The sequence below is a fragment of the Thamnophis sirtalis genome, unplaced genomic scaffold (genome assembly GCF_051295495.1).
Source record: "Thamnophis sirtalis isolate CommonGarterSnake01/CBP01778 unplaced genomic scaffold, rThaSir2_p1.2 scaffold_6, whole genome shotgun sequence".
NCBI classification, from domain to species: Eukaryota; Metazoa; Chordata; class Lepidosauria; order Squamata; family Natricidae; genus Thamnophis; species Thamnophis sirtalis.
The window spans coordinates 70,526,209-70,546,971 of record NW_028261386.1 but is presented as its reverse complement, the minus strand read 5'-3'; positions in this window follow the sequence as shown (position 1 = coordinate 70,546,971).

Sequence of the window (20,763 nt, the reverse complement as noted above, 5' to 3'; positions counted from 1 at the left end):
CTGTTCCTTGTCCCAGCTTCTGCCAACCTAGCAGTTCGAAAGCATGTAAAAGTGGAAGTAGAAAAAATAGGAACCACCTTTGGTGGGAAGGTAACAGCGTTCTGCCTTTAGTCATGTGGGCTACATGACCACGGAGACTTCTTCGGACAGCGCTAGCTCTTTGGCTTTGAAATGGAGATGAGAACTGCACCCTAGAGTCAGGAACGATTAGCACATATGTGCGAGGGAAATCTCTACTTTTATGTCCACAGTAGCCTCTGCCCATCAATATTAATCACACACACAGCAAACTATGTAATCCAATCAGTCACTTATGAAATGAAAGAAGATTCTTATTTTTGTCCTCTTGGTGAGAATGGTCCTTAAAAAGGCAAACAAACCAGCAAGCCAATGTTAATTCCAAACAGATGTTCATATATGCGATGAAAGAGAAGCTATTCCTTTTACTGACTGGTAGCCAAACTTAGCTTACAGTGCTCCTCCAGAAAGCTTCTCTCAGGAGTTACAGAAGGAAAGTAATTTGTTGAATGGTTTTTGACTTATCGTTTACAGTCTGGCATTAAGACAAATGCTATTTAAGCCAAACAATTCTAGCTTTAGGTGACTCATTATACTGAGGATCAGGATGACATTTTCTGAGAATTTCCATATGATATTCAAGATTTAATAGTGCGCAAAGACTTAAATTCTGAGCTATGATCCCTTCTTTTCATCCAAATACAGACAAAAAGAAATATACACTATAATGATCTCCCACAAAGGCATTTATTTATTATTTATTAATTATGTTTATTAGCCACCCATCGTACAACAGGATAACCTTGGGCAGCTTAAGGGATGTGGTGGCTCAGGGGCTACGACACTGAGCTTGTCAATCAGAAAGGTTGGCAGTTCAGAGATTCAAATCCCTAGTGCCACATAACGGAGTGAGCTCCTGTTACTTGTCCCAGCTTCTGCCAATCTAGCAGTTCAAAAGCATGTAAAAATGCAAGTAGAAAAATAGGGACTGCCTTTGGTGGGAAGATAACAGCATTCCATGAGCCTTTGCCATTTAGTCATGCTGGCCACGTGACCACGGGAACATCTTCAGACAGCACTGGCTTTTTGGCTTTGAAATAGAGATGATCACCGCACCCTAAAGTCAGGAACGACTAGCATGTATGTGTGAGGGAATCCTTTACGTTTACCTTAACCTTGGGTGGGTTACAATATTACCATCAATGTGATGGAGATTTTATTTACTTTACATTAGTGAATCCTACCATATTGGTTTTAAAGAATATCCAAAGAGGAAATTTTTAAAAAAGTCAAAATGGTGACCATGACCCTCTGCTGAAAGCCGCCGTCTTGTTTTTTTGTTTTTTGTTTTACTCACTTGCCTATCCTTTAAAGCAGGGGTCCCCAACCCCTGGGCTGCAGACTGGTACTGATCCATGGCCAATTCGGAACCCACCTGCCAAATCTGTGAGTGAGCGCATGAAATTTCATTGGGGCATATGCAGGAGCTAGGTTGTGTGAGTGAAACCATCCCTACCCCCCCTACCCATTATCACCACCACTACTTGTACTGCTGATCCATGGAGCCAGAAAGATTGGGGATCACTGCTTTAAAGAGAAATACTTCAATTGTTTAGAAAAATATATAGTTATCAAACTTAGATGATTAGCACAATATGAAATACATTAGTGAACTATTGTTAATTATATTACCTAAACAGCCTTCCCCAGCTTGGTTTCCACTGAATCTGTTGGGTTGTTGAAGAAGTCTGATTTAAAGTAAGGCTAATGTGCGGCAAGGGATCATTACTAGAACTGGGCATTTGGAGATCCAACCCAGATGGGCTTTTACTAACACTCTGAAGTAAATTAATTTTCCGAATCAGATTGCGGGTTCTGTTTGGATTGTCAAATTCAATAAGGTACATTTGGATTCACTGGATGATTCACAATCACATTTTGTGTGCCCTTTTCTATAAAATGACTCAGCTATTTATTTTTCTGAATTCTTGCATCTGATCAAATTGAGTTCCAAAACAAATGAATGTTGCAATTCAAAACTTGAAGCTGAAATTTGGGGATAGTGAAGTGCAGGTCTCTTTTATTTTTTAACTTAGTGCAATGTGTGATCTCTACTATTTTGACTTTATCAACAAGACATAATCTATGGCTTAGCAGAACACATGAAACCAAGATAAACTCTAAACCAGTGTTTCTCAACCTTGGCAACTTGAAGATGTCTGGACTTCAACTCCCAGAATTCCCCAGCCTGAAGTCCGGACATCTTCAAGTTGCCAAGGTTGAGAAACACTGCTCTAAACCATATCTTTCAAACCTAATGGCTAGGTTCAGCAATAACATTAAGCCAAAAACTAATTTGTGATGTGGGAATCACAAATTAACAGCATAAGCTTGTATATGTTTCTTCCTGGACACATCCCAGCATGTTCACCCACCCATGTACATTTATATAGAAATACAATATTTCTTTTAAGTACAGTAGAGTCATTAAGTGGCAAATGAGCCACAGTGAAAAATGGCTATCATCACTGTAACCCTTTTTCGCAAGATAGTTCTGGAAAGGCCAAGAACTGTATTAAAATGCTCTTTTTAGAAAGGGAAAATTCTATAATAGTTGAAATAAATTAGCAAGAGAAAATTAATTTGCTCCTTTTCTATTAGATTTAAAAATAATTATTTGTTGCATAAAAGGTATTGGGTTTTATCTATTTTTTTTTACTATTTTAGGACATGCCATTTCTTCTGAAATCTAATTTCCTTGATGCTTTTTAATTTTTCTTTTTTTGGCAAAGTACACACTTCAAGAATATAAATGCCTTTATAGACTTGATAATATCCATACTGTTATTCCAAAGGACTGTGAATCTTGCACTGGTGGCTTCTGATAGCAAGAGATATTAGTAGCCCTGGTGGCACAGTGGTTAGAATGCAGTATTGCAACCTAACTCTGCCCTCTGCTAGGAGTTTGATCCCGGTTCAAGGTTGACTCAGCCTTTTATCCTTCCAAAGTCAGTAAAATGAGGACCCTGATTGTTGGGGGCAATATTTTAATGTTGAAAACCGATCAGAGAATGCTGTAAAGCACTGTGGAGTGGTGTATAAGTCTAGGTGCTGTTGCTAATATTTCTAAATAACACATATAATTAGACAGAAGATACCCTACTCAGCCATATCACAATTGAGAAGCAGAATGGAAGGACATGGGATAGCCATTTTCTTCTCAAAATATCTGGCAATATCTATTCCCATGTTTCCTGGAAAATGACTGTTTATTGCTAATATTAGTTTATTTGCTTTTTCATTAGGCTTTTATGCTGCTCCAATCACTTACAAATGGTATCATTCCTGAAATTTGTAAAACAGGTCTGTGTGTGTGTGCATAAACAATATTAAAATACAAATAAGCATCAGAAATATAAGTTACCTTAAACAACTACCCCAAATACCAAAGCAAACATTATCAGTGTTGTATTTTAACATCACTATAGCAATAGCAATAGCAGTTAGACTTATATACCACTTCATAGGGCTTTCAACCCTCTCTAAGCGGTTTACAGAGTCAGCATATTGCCCCCAACAACAATCCGGGTCCTCATTTTACCCACCTCGGAAGGATGGAAGGCTGAGTCTACCCTGAGCCGGTGAGATTTGAACAGCCGAACTGCAGAACTGCAGTCAGCTAAAGTAGCCTGCAGTGCTGCATTTAACCACTGCGCCACCTCGGATCACTGTTCTTCCAATGATCAGTATTGCTACATGTAAACTTGTTACTTCAAATTTTCTCAAATAAGTTGATTCATGTCTGCGTCCTACAACTTGTGCAAAGAGTTACATGATGATCTCATTGCATAATTATTAATTCCTTTGTTACTATTAAAATTGTTATTGCCATTATTATCTCAAATCAATCCACTGCAAGATGAAGGTATTTTGTTGAAGATTATGGGTCATAATCTACCACATTGGTCCAGTGTGGGTTGGCAGAGTCGGATACCATCCATTATGTGCACTATATCAGGGGTGTTAAGCTGGCGGACCATGGGCTGGATGCGTCACACACAGGTCACGCCCATCCCTGCTTCGCAAAGGGAAAAAACATCATGATATGTCACGTGACAGCAATGTGATGCTGCGTATATCTTTGTGATGAATTTTAAGTTGTACCACCTAATGTCATTAATTTGGACATATTTATACTTTTCTCCTCTGTGTTCCACATACTGGCTTTATCAGCTTTGGACATATAAAACATACATTTTTAAAAGTCAAGGACAAGGAAGGTTTAGTGGAACAGAATTGTCTTGTTTTTAATGTGGAATACCCTTATATTCACAATTGATCATAGGTATTATTGTTACTCTGCTTCCAGAAAGTCCAGATGCCTCTTGAAAAAGCATCTTTGGGACAACCATGATCTAGATGACTGAGAATCTCCAGAGACATTAACTATACTAACAATTACTATTAGCCCAATAAATGTATTAAAAGGAAAATAAGATCTCTGCCAAAGCACCAGGCAAGAACAAGGACACTTGTAGAAAAGCCTTTTTGATAATAAAATCTATGCATTCTGATGAGATGCATTTGATTTTTTCCAATTTGTGCCCCATAAAACAAATTTTGAATAAACAAATAACACCACCCAGATATAAAAAGTGCCTTCTAGATTTAATTGACTCTTTAGTTCTAGTCAGACAAATGAGAAGGGGAAAAAAACCAGAGCAAGCATCAGAAGGAAGAAAGGAAAAGGGAAAAAAAAACCAAAAGGATATAATATATTGTAGCAGGAAGTGAGAAGAGTAGAAATGTAAAACAAACATTTGTTTTGCATATTATGAATTTGCTGCCCGGCATGGGAAAAGGGTAAAAGAATCCACATTAGAGACTAAATGCAAACAGGAAATTCAGGTTTCCCAGGCTTTGATGCAATGTCATTGCAAATGAACAAGGATTCCAGGGTCTCTTAATTTCTCAGGGCACCACAGGAATTTCCCTGAGAAAAATGTGGGAGAGCGCTCGCAATACAGGCATCTGGTTTGAGGGGGGGGGCTCAGTGGTGGGATTCAGCCAATTCGCACCTATTTGGGAGAACCGGATGGTAACTTTCTAAGCAGTTTGGAGAACTGGTTGTTGGAAGAAATATGTTGTTTTTTCCTACTTTACAGGGCTAATTCTGTAAGGAAGGCAGGAAGGAAACATTCTGGTGTTGTTTCTAGCCTAATCTTTATTGCCCTACTTACAGAAACTGCCTCTATGGTTAACCCTTATTACACTGTAACTGTTAAGGCAAAGTGCCCATCGACCTGAGTGACATTGACTTGGCCATGCCCACATGGTCACATGACCACAGAGCCCCGCCTACCTAGCTGGTCATTAGGACAGAGAACTGGTTGGTAAATTATTTGAATCCCACCACCTTGGGGGGGGGGACTGTGTGGATCACACATTGCACTAAATTACTGACTAATTAACTAAAGTTTACTGGATAAACCACAATTCTATGGGGAGTCTCTGGATCCCTCATTTCACCCCTGAGCTACAAATATGCTCCTTTATTGGTACCACAATTCTATGCACACGCACAAGATGCCAAAGCATAAATCTAAGGTTTATCACTTCATTAACCAAAGCAACTATGTGTGTCTGGGTCTCACAAGGTCATTGTGTAGTAGTCAAGCTCACTTTACTGAACATGGGTTCGTGGATTACGTTGGGGCGGGTGGGCGGAGCCTCCCACAGCCACCACTCCCGGTTCGCCTGAACCGGAGAGAACTGCTGAATCCCATCTCTGGGCAGAACAATGGAGATATTAAAAGCCACTCTTTAAAAATGAAGTAGCTGACATCCCTGGATAGCTTGGGTGCTATGGACAGTAGAAGATTTTTTTAAAAAATCCAAATGTGTTCAATTAAAAATACAGTGCTTTTCTGGGTGACTGGGGATGCAGAAGGTATGGCCTTCAGATGTCAGTCCCTAAGAGAGCTGGAGTTTAAAAAATCCTCTTTCTCATATCTTTCAAATATGGTAGTCACGTGGTAGTTCAGATCTTTGTCTAGGTATTAAATCCTGTCAAGCTCAGGAAAGAAGAATAACTGAAATTCTGGAAATAGGCTTATTGATATTCATACATGCAGTCATACCCCTATCCTGAAATTTATCATTATGCTACACTGAAATAACTTTTCCAAGGTCTCTAGTATGCCTTGTAACACATCAATTTACCCTTCGGTTCTTTGGAAAGATCACACAGGTTAGGTCTCCTCTGGATTCCATCTGCCAGCCAATGTCGGCTGGCGACTCCCCAGGGGAGAGCGTTCTCTGTTGCAGCACCAGCCCCAGCCCTCTGGAACGATCTCCCCGTGGAGATCCGGACCCTTACTACTCTCCCGGCCTTCCGCAAAGCTGTTAAGTCCTGGCTGCTCCAGCAGGCCGGGGGGCTCTTGAAATATCCAGCCCCCCGGAGATTGTGACTGTTGTATATTTTAATGTTGTTTATGTATTATTCCCCCTCCCTTGTTTTATTGTAAGCCGCCGAAGAGTCCTTCGGGAGCGGGTGCCATACAAATCAATAAAACTATAACTATAACTAACTATAACCTTCTGAAACTGGTAGACCTAAATTCAGCATACTTCCCTGAATATGGAATGGCGCTGAAGCAGAGATGAAATCCTCTGAAGTCTGCTACCGGTTCGGTGAGTCAGCTACCACATGTGCACCTAAGGCGCGCCCACGCAACACTAAAAAAAGGAACATTTTGGAGCCTTCCAAATCTGCAAAGGTAAGTAGAACAGTGGGAGGGGGAATCTGCTGTGCCATGTGATTCAGATTATCTAGAAAGCAGGAAATCCGATGATTCTGGCTAATATAAATCGTGCGTCACAACTGACCATTGCCCAGCTGATAATCGGAAGTACCAATTCGCCCGACTGATAAAAAAAATTCTACCAGTTCAGGTGAACTGGTACAAACAGGTAGCATTTCACCCCCACCCTGAAGGATAGAAAGAAAGGCTGTTTACGAAGACAAATGTTGGATAAACAGAGTTTGATCCCCTTCCAATCTTGAGAACCATAAATGTCTTAGACAGGCCCCTCTGTTGTTCTCAGGAAGATCAGAGGATGGAGGGATAAGCTCATTCGGAGTTGCAAGAATCTGCTACAATGGCTGCTCCAATAAATGTAGTCCTATCCTGTATAGCATTGGTTCCTTAGTCTGTCTTTCTTATAGTGCTGACACTGAGATACAATTGAAACTCTGTTATATGTTCCCATACCGGCATCCTGCTAGTCACAATTTATGAATTCCCTGATCAGCAATTGGTCTCCTGGAGGCATCATTAAAGACAGCACAGAACCTCTGCATAAAATCCAGCCAGCTGTCTAGTATGGTGTTGTTTTCAACGAGTGGTACTGCCCACCTGATAGAATTTGATATGCTTATATAAAACTAAGATCATTTGTTAAGATGTATTTACAAACTGTTGTCAGAATTTGGCACAGAGACAGAGCAAATTAAAAACTTCATGATAAAATGGATGCAAAATTTAAGAGAATTGTGGTAGACTAATGGAAAGTTAAGGAAAAAATAATGTTTATTCCAAGTTACAATCTAAGGGAAACCTGGTGTAAAATGTTCTGCAGTCAATGTAATTCCATCTACAGTTACCAAGGTAGATAAAGTATAAAGTATTGAGTATAACAACATATCTTGGAAATTTCATAAAAAATAAGGACTGCTTCACCATACAAGTTCATGCAAAAATACTCAAAAACCATTGGAAATAAATGCATTATACATTTTTTTTAAAAAAAACTAAATACTGTTTGAATTGGAATCCCAAATGCAGTATTTTTATTAAGCATAATTTCTCTTCCCTAAACTTAAAAATTAATAATTTATTCAAACACATGTTGATCATCGTAAAAATCGAGCACAACATTGAAAAAGAGAGGGTTTTTTTACAATATGAAACTGGCAGATTAACATTAGAGAATAGGCGCAATGACAAAATGGCAATGACAAAATTGATAGTATGGTATATATCCACAATAGAAACCTAAGTTTAGCAAGAATTGGCCCTCTGAAAATATCTTTATTGCTAGAAGGGTAATAGGCACTTGAAAGCCCATCAAAGCAATTTTCCTGCACAACATGTACACAGTATAATTGCGATAGAGTTATTTCTAGTCTCATTCCTCTCTCTGATGAGCTGAGCTGTCTTTTTTTATAATAGTTCTATTTCCTCCTGAATGATCTTGTATTCCCAAGGTCTGCAAGGCATTTTATCATATTTGTAGTCCTCTCCAACTGCAATACCAAATGGAACCTGGAGATGAAATTGCAACTTCAGATCCCTGATGACATGATGATCTGCCTTAAAGAACAAAACAACAGTAAATGCAGAAATTCAGTCTGAATTCCATACCACTCGGTTACACAGAGTTCTGGATTTAAAAGACAAGCTGTGATTGTGCATAAGGGTACACACTGTTGGAAGAAATGTCCAACTGGGTTCAGTTGCAAGTGGGGGAGGGAAAGACACTGGAAAAGTGGAAACTGCTTGGAAAGATGGTTTAATGGTGAACAGGATCAGATGGCTTGAATTCCTGAACATGATCACGTGGCTTGAGCTCCTGAACAGAAAAAAGGGAAGGGATGCTTAGAGTGCCCAGGTTTTATGGCCTCTCTGGGTCCCACTCCAAAGCTTCCTGTTCCTGTGTAAGAAAAGCATTCTGATTGGTGGTCAGACTCGCAGGAGGTGGGGGTCTTAGCAAACTTTGTAGGCTGTCCTGAGACCCAAGCTTGTTTGAGCCGCTGGCTGATGTAATCTTCCCAGGTGCCACGTGGTGCATTTCTTTTGCTAGATGGGTTCTCCTGAAGAAGGTAGATCTTCGTTCTGTAGAATAGACTGGCTCAGGCCTTAATGACCCATTGACAAAGGTGGGGAGGATGAGTTCCTGCCTGCCTTTTAGGGGGAAATATTCTGCCCTTTTAATTCTTCCCCCCAAAAATTGTTTTCTAGTAGAGGGGCAGGTTTTAACTTCCTACAACATGAAACCTCTTAGAGCAGTTCTGTTTTTTCCCTAGAATTGAATAGTTTCCCTCTGCAGCTGCCAAACATTCCTTGGAAATGTGCGTTTAATTTAAGGTACTGTATCCTAGCTGGCGAATCACATCTGGAAGCCAAATTTCTGTGCAGCCCTAACTACAATACTTTATGCCTCCAGACCTAGTATCAATAAAAACAACTGCTTATACATGGCCATAAGCTTTTACAAGACTTCTCTGCTTTATTTTAGCATGCTGTGTGAATGAGTGTAATGTATAAACCAATCCTATATCAGAATCATGTCTTTTAAAACTCCCCTGCCTAAACACTTGGAAGAAATTCTTACTTGCAACAGATTATCCAAGAGAAAAATGTATTTTCAAGCCTTGGACTGTATCCAGTCTAGCTGAATTCAGTTAGCATTCTTCTTTAACAACAAAGAGTGTTGTGGCATTTTAAAAGACTTACAATGTTAATTCTCTGAAATGTCTATTTATTTTCTGCTCCTGTGTGCCTCATTTCCATATCCGGTCTTCCCCACATAATGCCCAGCACAATAATAAAGCTAAATGCATGTGAAATAATATTCACAGCAACCAAAAACATTTTCAGATGCAAAGCTTGAATAGCTTCCTTTGTGCAATGCTACATGAATTCATATGAACACTGAGAGGAAAGAGGAAGAGAAACATTTATGGCATAATAAGTGTCTTGGCTAAGATCACATTTCAAATTGATGAAAAGAAGAACAATTTTATAACTGCCTACTATATATGGTGGAACCCGGTGGTTCAGTGGCTAAGACTCTGAGCTTGTCAATCAGAAAGGTCAGCAGTTCGGCGATTCGAATCCCTAGTTCCGCGTAATGGAGTGAGCTCATATTACTTGTCCCAGCTTCTGCCAACCTAGCAGTTTGAAAGCATGTAAAAATAGGGACCACCTTTGGTGGGAAGGTAATAGTGTTCTGTGTGACTTCAGCATTTAGTCATGCTGGCCACATGACCATGGAGACATCTTCGGACAGCGCTGGCTCTTCGGCTTTGAAACGGAGATGAGCACCACCCCCTAGAGTCGGAAATGACTAGCACATACATGCTAGTCTTATCTTACTATATATGGAAAGTATAGTCTTACCTTACTATATATGGAAAGCAACAGAGATCAATAGGGTTGCCAATTAGTCTTAGAGGGGAGTGGAAAAACCTGCCCATTCTATTCCTGAGTTTATGTGCAAAAAAAAAAAAGGGTTGTATGGAAGTTCTGATTTATGGATGTTCATAGGTCATGTTGCTACTGTTGTTCCACTGATTTATAGCACAAACTGATTTTCTTAGAGAGAATCCTTGATATTGTTGGAGATCCAGGTTCACTGATTCTTCAGCACCTTATGACCATCTGACGAGAACAAATAAAGGGTGAATGATATGCTGTATGTCTCCTCTGTATCTAAGTGTTTAGTAATCTTATATCATTTTCTGTGCCTGCCTACAGACACAGATTCTTCATCTGGTAGGAGGTAGCTAGCTAGGTGCTAGACTATCCCAAGAATATGTTTCCTGTAAATAAATCCCTTTTCTGTCAGATTTTTTTTAAAAAAAAAACCACACAGCTTCATTAATCTTTGTTTTGGTTAGATTCCCGTGCAGGAACACTCACACAGAAGTACCAAACACTTCAGCTACCAACTCATATAAGTATTCTAGCCATCTGTTCGCCAGCATTGGAACACAGAAGTCTATACCTATTTATATCAAAAAATATAATCCATCATTTTGAGACTTATTAGGACTCAGGACAGGTTTACTCTACTGTGCAACTATATGTACTAACTGCATTAAAAGGTACATTTATTCCAACTACATACTAACTTTGAGAGGCAGTTCTGGGTCTTCTGGAGAGAAATGGGCAGGATACGTATATACAGTTAATCCTCAATTTATGACCACCATGAAGCCCAAAATATATATTGTTAAGTGAGAAATTTGTTAAGTGAATTTTGCCCCATTTTATAACATTTGCTAAGTGAATCACAGAAGTTGTTAAATTATTAATGTGGCTGTTAAGTGAATCTGGCTTCCCCATTGACTTTGATGGTTAGAAGGTTGCAAATGGTGATCCCATGACCCTAGGACACTGCAACTGTCATAAATATGAACCAGTTGTCAAGCATCCAAATGTAAATCATGTGACCATGTGGATGCTGCCATGATCATAAGTGTGAAAATGGTAATAAGTCACTTTTCTCAGTGCTCTTGTAACTTCGGACAGTCACTAAATAAAGTGTTGTAAGTCAAGGACTACCTGTGCAGATATGCCTGTCCAATTCTTTAAATTGGGTATGTGTCTGTATCAGAGTTTGTTGCAGAAATCAAATCCAGAAAGCACACGGAGGTAACTGTTTCAGCAGGATTCATTAACTTCTCTTTATATACCATATATTCCACCGTATAAGGTGACTGGGCATATAAGACCCCCTACTTTCAGGCACCCGTGAGCCGGCTGAAGACCTACGCGCTGCCGGGCTTTTGTAGTTTGAGCTCAACTCCTTCCTCCTCCAGACCTCCAGCCAGACCTTACTAAGTCAACCCAGCACTCATACATCCACCTGCCCAGGCGAGGAGCGCTGAGATTATCGATTGAAAGGCTGGTGTCTGCGCTGGTGGCGGCTCAGCTTTTTGCTTGGCTGCGTTGCTTTTTCTTTTCTTTTGGTTTTTTGGTATACCCAGCGTATAAGATGACTCCGATTTTTGAAATAATTTTTTGGGGTTAAAAAGTTGTTTTATATGCCTTAAAATACGGTACATAATACATTATATGCAATACCAAGAGTGGTTCTTCCAATGTGGTAGAGAGAGAGATTGGTTTCAGTTTCAATTCAAAGAGCAGACTAGGCTAGTTTGATTTCAGAGCTGAGCACAGCACTCAGAGCTAAGCCACGCCCAGACTCCAAACTGTTTCAGCTCCCGTTGGCTGACCTTGTTACTAAGCCCTATTCATTGGCTAATCTTGTTACCATGTCTCTGCCAGTCATGAATTCTCTGACAGTCTGTGTGTGAGGAAGCTGAAAATCTAGAAATTTAGTTTGGTGCCCAAGGATTTGTGGAGATTCTCATTAAACTAGCTAGAAACTAACTGTTTTAGGTTGCTTGTGGTGAGCACACACATGTACTGTACATGAGAATGACAGGAAGAGATCAGTGCAGTAACAGCTTCTCAGTGCTGAACAACTGAACAAGGTCTCAAGTTATCTGTTCTGTTATCTAGGTGGCAGCTTTCAGAAACCCTACATAGCTTTGACCCCAATCTCTGAAGGCCACCGGAAACCTTAAGGCAAGCTTCCAGGAGAGGCTCTTATTCAGAATTAATTCCTCCTGAGCTCCATGCAGTGTGTGTGCGTGTGTGCGCACACACACATACACACCAATCTGTAGCCTTAATTAGTTCATCATAGCAATTAATCACAAGAAGTTGTAATTGCAGCTTTTTAAAAAGAAGAAAAGCAGAACGGTTAATTGCAGGAAAAAACAAGCTTGTTAAACAGTTTTATGTTCCCGAAAGTGTTCTTGTTCGAACAAATAGTTGTCCATTGTGAATCATGTCTCAACAAGTGGCCCTTTTCCTGCTGATCTTTAGAGTGGAACCATAACAATGCCAAGGCTTCATCCTGCTCACGCCGTCCTGACCTCAACTTGTCCCCAGCCCCCTTCAATAGGCTTTACATCCTCATTATATGCATTGGAATTAATTCTGTGTTTCCCTGTAATTCTCCTGCCTCTTTGAGAGGTGAGCTCAAGTGTCCTGTTGAATGGGTGACCAGAGGTACATTTTTGGTGTGTTGGCAAGTAGAGACACTCCCATCATAGTTGGCCATTGGCCCATTAACATTGCCTCGGTCATTTCCTTCCCAGATCTGTCCTCCAAGCTCCTGCTGAGTTCTTAAACATTTTTTCTCATCTCTCACCTCTTCCCCAACTTGCTATTTCTGAAGGCAGCTTCTCCCCAAGCTTCCAACAAGAGAGAGGAGTGAGCCTCTGTTATTTTATCCAGGGAAAGGGGAGACAAGTTTGCTTTCAGCCTGGCAGTCAAGAGTTAACCAACTCTCTCCAGGACTTAATAGCCATACAGCCATGGCAGTATCTGAGCTGAGGTGGTGCAGTGGTTAGAGTGCAGTACTGCAGGCTACTTCTGCTGACTGCCGGCTGCCTGCAATTTGGCAGTTCAAATCTCACCAGGCTCAAGGTTGACTCAGCCTTCCATCTTTCTGAGGTGGGTAAAATGAGGACCCAGATTGTTGGGGGCAATAGGTTGACTTTGTAAACCACTTAGAGATGGCTGTAAAAAGCACTGTGAAACAGTATATAAGTCTAAGTGCTATTGCTATCTGCCTCTCTCTCTTCTGGGACTCTTTCTACTCTAAAAGCCATGTCTAATTATACCCATCTGAACTGCAGAATTGCACAATGACATCAAGGCCAACTTCATTATGCTGCCATATCCTAAGTCATGGGTGTTTAATGCAGGCTGGTGATGCACCAGTGGGGGAAGCAGCGAAGCTAGGGAAGAAAACCAATCAGTGTGGAATCAGTTTAGAATCACTGATACACTTGTAAATCTGGACAATGTGTTTTGGCTAGGAATAGCAACAGATGCAGGGCAGAGACTGGCAATGTAGACAGCCAATGTTATGATGGCATTCTTTTGTGCCAACACAAGAAGGGGCCAATAGCGATTTAACTGAATAAGAGAGAAACAGCATCTGCCTTTATGAAATGAAATTTATCCCACTTGGCTTTTCAGTGAACCCACTGCACACAATTCAAGGCTGTCTCAACAGATTAGGTGACAAGCTATACAATAAGGGGGGAAGAAATTATCCCACCATAATTAATGAAGTTTTCTTTTTAACTAAATCATCTTCTCGTTTAAAACCAAAAATTATTTTAGTTTTATTCACCCAAAAGAAATCTGGGGAGTTAACAAAAAGGAGGGATCCTTCCTTTCCCACTTCTAATCCCTCATGTCCCTTGGCAGCTAGTCAAGATGATTATAAGCAAATAAATTATATCAAGCATGTCAAATTTGATTTCATTGAGGGCTGCATCAGAGTTATGTTTGAACTTGGGGGGCCAGGGTGGGCATGGCCAGCTCAACATCATTTGTGGTGGAGGCACCTGTGGTGGCCTGAGCACTGTGCCAGCAAAAACAGGCTCTCAAGCTCCGTTTTTGGCTGCAATGGTCTCCTGCAACCCTCTGACACCAAAAATGGAGATCCGGAGGGTTGCTCATGGCCCTCATGAGCTCCATTTTCACTGGCAGAGGCACCATGGATCGGTCCTTCGCTGTTTCCTGGGTGGCTCCATGACCCAGATCTTAAAAACCCTGTGGGCTGTATCTGTCCCCCGGGCCTTGAGATTGACACCCCTGAATTATAGGATAGGAAACATGTCAGCATCTCCACCCTTTTTCTAGCTTCCCTGTAAAACTGGTAGCTGCAGATCATCATTTTTAATGGGCATATTTGCTGAACCCTTGTCCATAACTAAACCATGGTTTATGGGTCTAACCTTATTTCCCAGGGTCTTCTACCACCTTGAACTACAAAGTATTGGTTTGCATAATATATTTGTCTGGTGTCCTGCTGTGGGATTAATTCAAATGGAATGCAAATAAGCAACAACTGGAATAAAAAAGAATATTCATTAGGCCCACTCAGCATCCATAATATGGTACAAATTGTTTAGTTCTCCAAAACTCTTCAGCAGACAAGGTAGGGCAAAAGAGAGAAGATGGGCAAACTGACTAGTGTAGGAAGGACAGTCTACTTTTAGTAGCTGTTTGATAAAGAAATGTGGGAGAGAGAGAGAGATGCTGATTAACCACTACCAGCTGCTACAAGAGGAAGCTTGGCCTGGTGGGATAGAAAAACTGTCCCATAATGCCATCAGTTCCTCGTTGGGAGGCTCAAGTGTGCTTCTCACACTGAAGTGAAGCATTGTCTAATAAATACCCTTGGAAAAATATCATAGAATAATGAGAGCAGCAGGAGGAGCATATAATTTTGAGCACTGTGCCGTTGATGAAATCACCAATTTTAGGTGTCACGGGAAAGATCAACTGAATGAGGGAGTGGAAAGATGGCTCTTTGCTTACAGGGAAGAAATAGCCTGTTCCTGTTTGATTCGACTGATGTACCGTATTAGGAAGGCAAACATCCTGCCAGACTTTGAATGGTAAAGTACCACCCCTTTTTGTTAGCTGCTAGGTCATAGCAGTTTCAGAGGCAAAGTAAATTTGACATCTAAATCCTGTTTGACACAGAGCCACTTGGAGAAGTTTTCACTCCCTGACCTGCTGGCTATCAAACCTGAGCTTTAAGCCAGCATCGCCAAGAGACATCAAATAGCAAACAAACAAGCATATACAAGTACACACTTATATACCTCACTATTGCTGGTTGTTTTAAGATATACAAGGTCGGCAGCTGGTCCATTTTATTTCTGCTTTCTTTGCCGTCTGTCAGTTTTTCTAGCTGGGCAGGTTATCATCTTAATTCCTGCTGATTAGTAAATTCCGCTGAACTCAATTGCATTTAACTGCTGAGAAAATAAGGATTACCACCGCTATGCAGGAGTTTGTACAGCAGCCTTTCCCAAGTGGTGTCATCCAATTTGTATTGGATCACAAGTCCCATTACAATTAGCAATCTGACTGAGGATTTAGGATTTTTCATGTTACTGTTCTGATGTTTATAAGAGAAACCAAGGGGGGGGGGTCTAAAATGAAAATACAACATGAATATATACATGGAATAAATGGATGCAAGGATGGTTGTGTGAATGGCATATGCATGAAGCACAATTTGAGCCTTGACCCAGCCCTACATACATGTAGGATCACAAAAGGTTAATAAACAGAGATGGCTTCCCATCACGGGAGGGAGTATCCCCAGATGTTTTAGACTACAAATGCCTTTATTCCTTGATGATAAGGACATATTAGAAGATAGTTCCAAACATCTAGAAAACATTCTTTTGCAGACTAATCTGTCTGATTAATCTATCCCAAGAATCTTCAACTGGAGTTACTAGCAGGGCTCAATTAACAACAGTAATTGGAACCAGAATTTCCATCACTAAACAATTTGGCTGCAAAGCATGATGTCATGAGATTGCATCACTTAATGATGGCAATTCTGGTAGATCCCATTGCCATTGTTAAGTGAAAATTGCAGGTGATTAACCAAGTATCTCCTTGCAATTTCCCATTGACTTCCAACAAGCAAAGGCAATGGACAAACTGGCAGGAAGTGAGTTCTGCATAGTTCGCAAGAAAGCTAGCAGGCAAGTAAGCAGCTAACACAACTGCAGCCAGGGTGGGCGTGACTGCTACTAGGAGTGGGAAGCCGTACAAACTCAGGAGGGCCTTGGACAACTTTGAGAAGGTGCTTCAAATTTTGGTCATCTGTCTACAGCCGTGATGGGGAACCTATGGCACACAGGTGGTACACAGACCCCCCTCTGCAGGCACACAATCTGTTGCCCCAGCTCAGTTCCACTGTACATGCATGTGCGTTTCCCACTGGCCAGCTGAATTTTGTGTCTCTGCTGCACATGCATGGGGGGGTGGGGCGCATGCAGGAGATGCGGATGCACGCACGGCGGCAGGGGTTGTGCGCACATGCGTGGGGGGAGGGGTGAATCGTGCTCCCCCACAGCCCATTTTTGCTCCCAGGAGGCTGCAGGGAGGCCTACTAGGCCCAAAATGGGGTGCGGGAAGGTCGCATGCGCATGCGCAGGGGATGGGGAATGCAAGGGAGTCACATGCGCATGCCCAAGGGGTGGGAATATGGGGGAGTCATGCATGCATTGCATTGTGGGTGCAGGCACACACACACGCACACTGTCACATGCACATGCATGTGCTTTCAGTACACAATGACAAAAAGGCAAAGATTGCTGCGAATACCATAACCATACCTCCCAAAGACCCATTAGATCACACAGATTGGGCCTCCTCCGGGTTCCGTCTACTAGCCAATGTCATCTGGCTACTACCCAGGGGAGGGCCTTCTCTGTGGCGACTCCGGCCCTTTGGAACGAGCTCCCCACAGAGATTCGGACCCTCACCTCTCTCCAGGCCTTCCGAAAAGCCGTTAAAACCTGGCTGTGTCGGCAGGCCTGGGGTCGATGAGTTCCCTTCCCCTCTCAAAGCATGTGGCTGTTGGTTGTTTTAAATTCCCTGTACCTTTTGTTGTAGTTCTTGTGTTTCCCTTCCCCTCCTTTGGGTTTGTGCGCCGCCCTGAGTCCTGCTGGGAATAGGGCGGCATATAAATAAAATGAACCTTGAACCTTGAACCATAATTTCAAGGACAGAGCAAGAATCCCATTTGTTCAGTGCCACTGTGACTTTGAACAGTTGTTGAACGAAAGGTTGCTGTTCTGACCCCCCCTCTCCGTACACCCAGGCACTCCAAGACAAGATTATTGGTAAATGACACAGTAAATCAACACACTGACAAGACCTTGGCAGCAATCCAGACTTCCAAGATAAGAAATATACACAAGAACTTCTCCAGCGTTGGTAATGAAGTTGAATCCTGCAAACAGTCTCCTCCCAAAGTCTCTCCTTATATACCCTCTTGAGAAGAGCCTAATTACAACCACCTGTGTCCAATTATCTTCTGAATCTGCTTGGTTGTTCTCTGTATCTATCTGCCCGCCATTGCCTGGCGTCCAGGACCAAGTCCCTTGTCTCCTCCCCACTGCTCCAAGGCCTGATGTCATCGGCACACTCCCTTTGGCTTTCACCGCTGCTCCATGCCTCAGGCACCTCCTGGTGGCCAACCAGCCTCTCTGGTCCCTGCTTGGAGTCGGAACCAAGTCCAGGGTCCTCCACATCTTCCAGAGCCGACTCATAGGGCTTGCTGTTGGAGTCTGTTTGCAGCTCCAACGGCTCCTGCTGGGCCACAACAGGTTGCTAAGCAAGAACTACCTATATGTGATTAAGGTGACAGTGAAGGAAATCCAAGTAATGAAAGAACCAGGGATTAACAGAATTGAATTTTCAAGGAGACCATGAAATTGTGTAAATAAAAGAGAAGGCCTAACAGAAAACTTTTCTGTATGTCTTCTTCATAATATCTGAATTCTGCTTTATTTATGCCCTGAATCTAATCTAGCTAGCTTTTTTTTAAATGACCCAAGCTACTTGAATGCAGTTTCCCCATGGCTTTGCTTCCTTCTACTAAGTATTGGTTTATATGGACCAACTCTATGCAAACTGCCCACAATTCAGACCTCTTAGCCTTGCCTTGAGCCAGGGACATTACAGTACCACCACAGCTATGTCATTCTGGGAAATTAATTAATTAACGTCAGGGCAGGAAAGTCGTTGCTTCTATGCAGGAATGTCCTTTCATAGTCTCCAGTCTTTATCTTGTTGGAAGAAATGTCGTTTTGGGTTCAGTTCCAAGTGGGGAAAAAGACACTGGAAACATGGAGGCTACTTGGAAAGATGGTTTAAGGGTGGACAGGACCCCATCGTTGGAGGTCCTGAACAGAAAAGGGGAATCACATGCTTTAAGATGTTGGGTGAAGGAGAAAAAAAAAGCAGAAAAGGGGGGCTTGCTGAGAGTTCCTGAGTTTTTTATACTTTCTGTTCAACCCCACCTCTCTGTTTCCTGTTTCTGTGTAAGAAATGTATTCTGACTGGTTGTCAGACTCCCGGGGCGGGGTGGGGTGGGTGTTAGCTAACTTTGTAGGTTGTGTGCCTTTTGAGTCCCAAGCTTGGTTGAGTTCCCAGATGCCATGCGGTGAGTTTCTGTGGAGGGTTAATCCTACCTTCGTTATGTACAGTAGACTAGCTCAGGCATTTTAATGGCTCATTGACAAAGAGTGAGTCTGTTTTCTCCCTAAAAACATATTTCTCCATTTCTTATCCAGGAAAATATAATATTCTTCCTTTTCAATATTTCCCAGGATATTTCATTTTTCTAGGAGAAGGGTAGGTTTTAAATTCCTACAATCTTGCAGTACATTTTTAGATCTTTGCTGCTTTTATGGTCTGTCTGTACAAATAGCCTGCAAGCATTTACTTTTAAGTATTCAATTCAGCTGATTCATTAACCTCACTTCTATTTTGAGGTTTCTCTCTTTTTTATGCTTTTAGTCCTGGCTGCCTTATAGTCTAATTACACCTTAGCCTATGTGTATCCTGGCTTTATAATTAACTTCCCATTGCACACTTGCAGCTAGAAAATTAACCCCTACTCTCAGAGTACATGTCATCCAGAAGGGACAAAAAGTATCAGCCTTAAAGAAGAAGATCTCAGCCAGGCTTTCCATTTCCATTGTGGTTTCTTGCTTTCTGATCCCCATGTGAGATGGAGACTGAACATGCCTCATCAGTGCTGGAATGAATGTTTCTATAGAATAGACCAGAGGATTGCCATTGTGGAATTGAACATAGAAAAGATTAAAATTTTCACATTGAATACTATTAATTGCTTTCTAGTTGCTTCTTCCTATGGAAAAAGTGGACTTCATAATACAGCAAAAGTAGGTATCACCATAGTAGGAATTTCTTACATATGAATATAAGCCATGAGTTTTATGAGAGGCAAAGAGTCCTCTGGAACCACAGGTAGAGCCATCTAAGTTCAACTCCTGGGTTTTTTTTTTGATGATAGGTGTCCAAATGCAATTAAAATTGGAACAAGATGTAGCTCTAACAGCCGTGTGAGCTTTCAAAGGCTCCCAAAAAAAGAAAAAGGGGGAAGAAAATGCCATCAAGGCAAGAGCAAACATTATCACATTGAGTCACATAAGACCTTTAACAACTCTTAACAAACCATAGGGATAATGATTTAGTCAACAACTAAATCATTCAGAAGACATATGTACTTGTGGATTTCTTGCAAAATCCTTCTCCCAACAAATAGTACTGGAAGTTGGTTGGTTCTTTTCAAAGGAGCCAACAAAGACACCCTTAGCTGCTAGTATTATTGAGCCCATGGGGGTTTTCATGTTATGTTTTATTGTATTACTGTTGTTGTCATTATTATTTTATCCAAACTTTAATGAGATGCTTATCATTATTTTATTTTGTATTTTATATTTTGAGCAGAGCTCTACACTGCTTAGAAAAACTGGGAGGCTTAAGTAAAATAGATCTACAACTATAAGAGGATACTTAGTGCAAGAAGTATGAAGTTGTTACACCTTTGACAATTTTTCAGGCATTAAATGCCATTGGTATATCATTTTTTAAAAATTCTCTTTAGTTCAGTGTAAATCTCAGATCTTTAGTCCACATATTTTCCCATTACTCCAGATTATGTTATAACCAAAAATTCTTGCCCATTGAATTCTACAATGTTTAGCATACTCACTTTCCAAATTCAGCTTCAGTAGCATTTTGTAAACCTTAGCTATAAGATGTTCAATATTAGCACACCATACTGTTTCAAGTTCATTTTTGATAGCTCAAAAACACAGAGTATTTTTTAAGCTAAAGTAAATCTTTCTTTCAACTATAAATAAGTAAACCAATTGCATGCATGTCCTTCTTATGCCAAATCAAATTGGCATATATACAGCCCACCTTCCATTAAGGTCTAATAGTAGAGACATACAGATATTATATTACGTTGTCCCCTTCTTAACTTGGAAGTTGATGACAGCTTGAAATGAGCCAA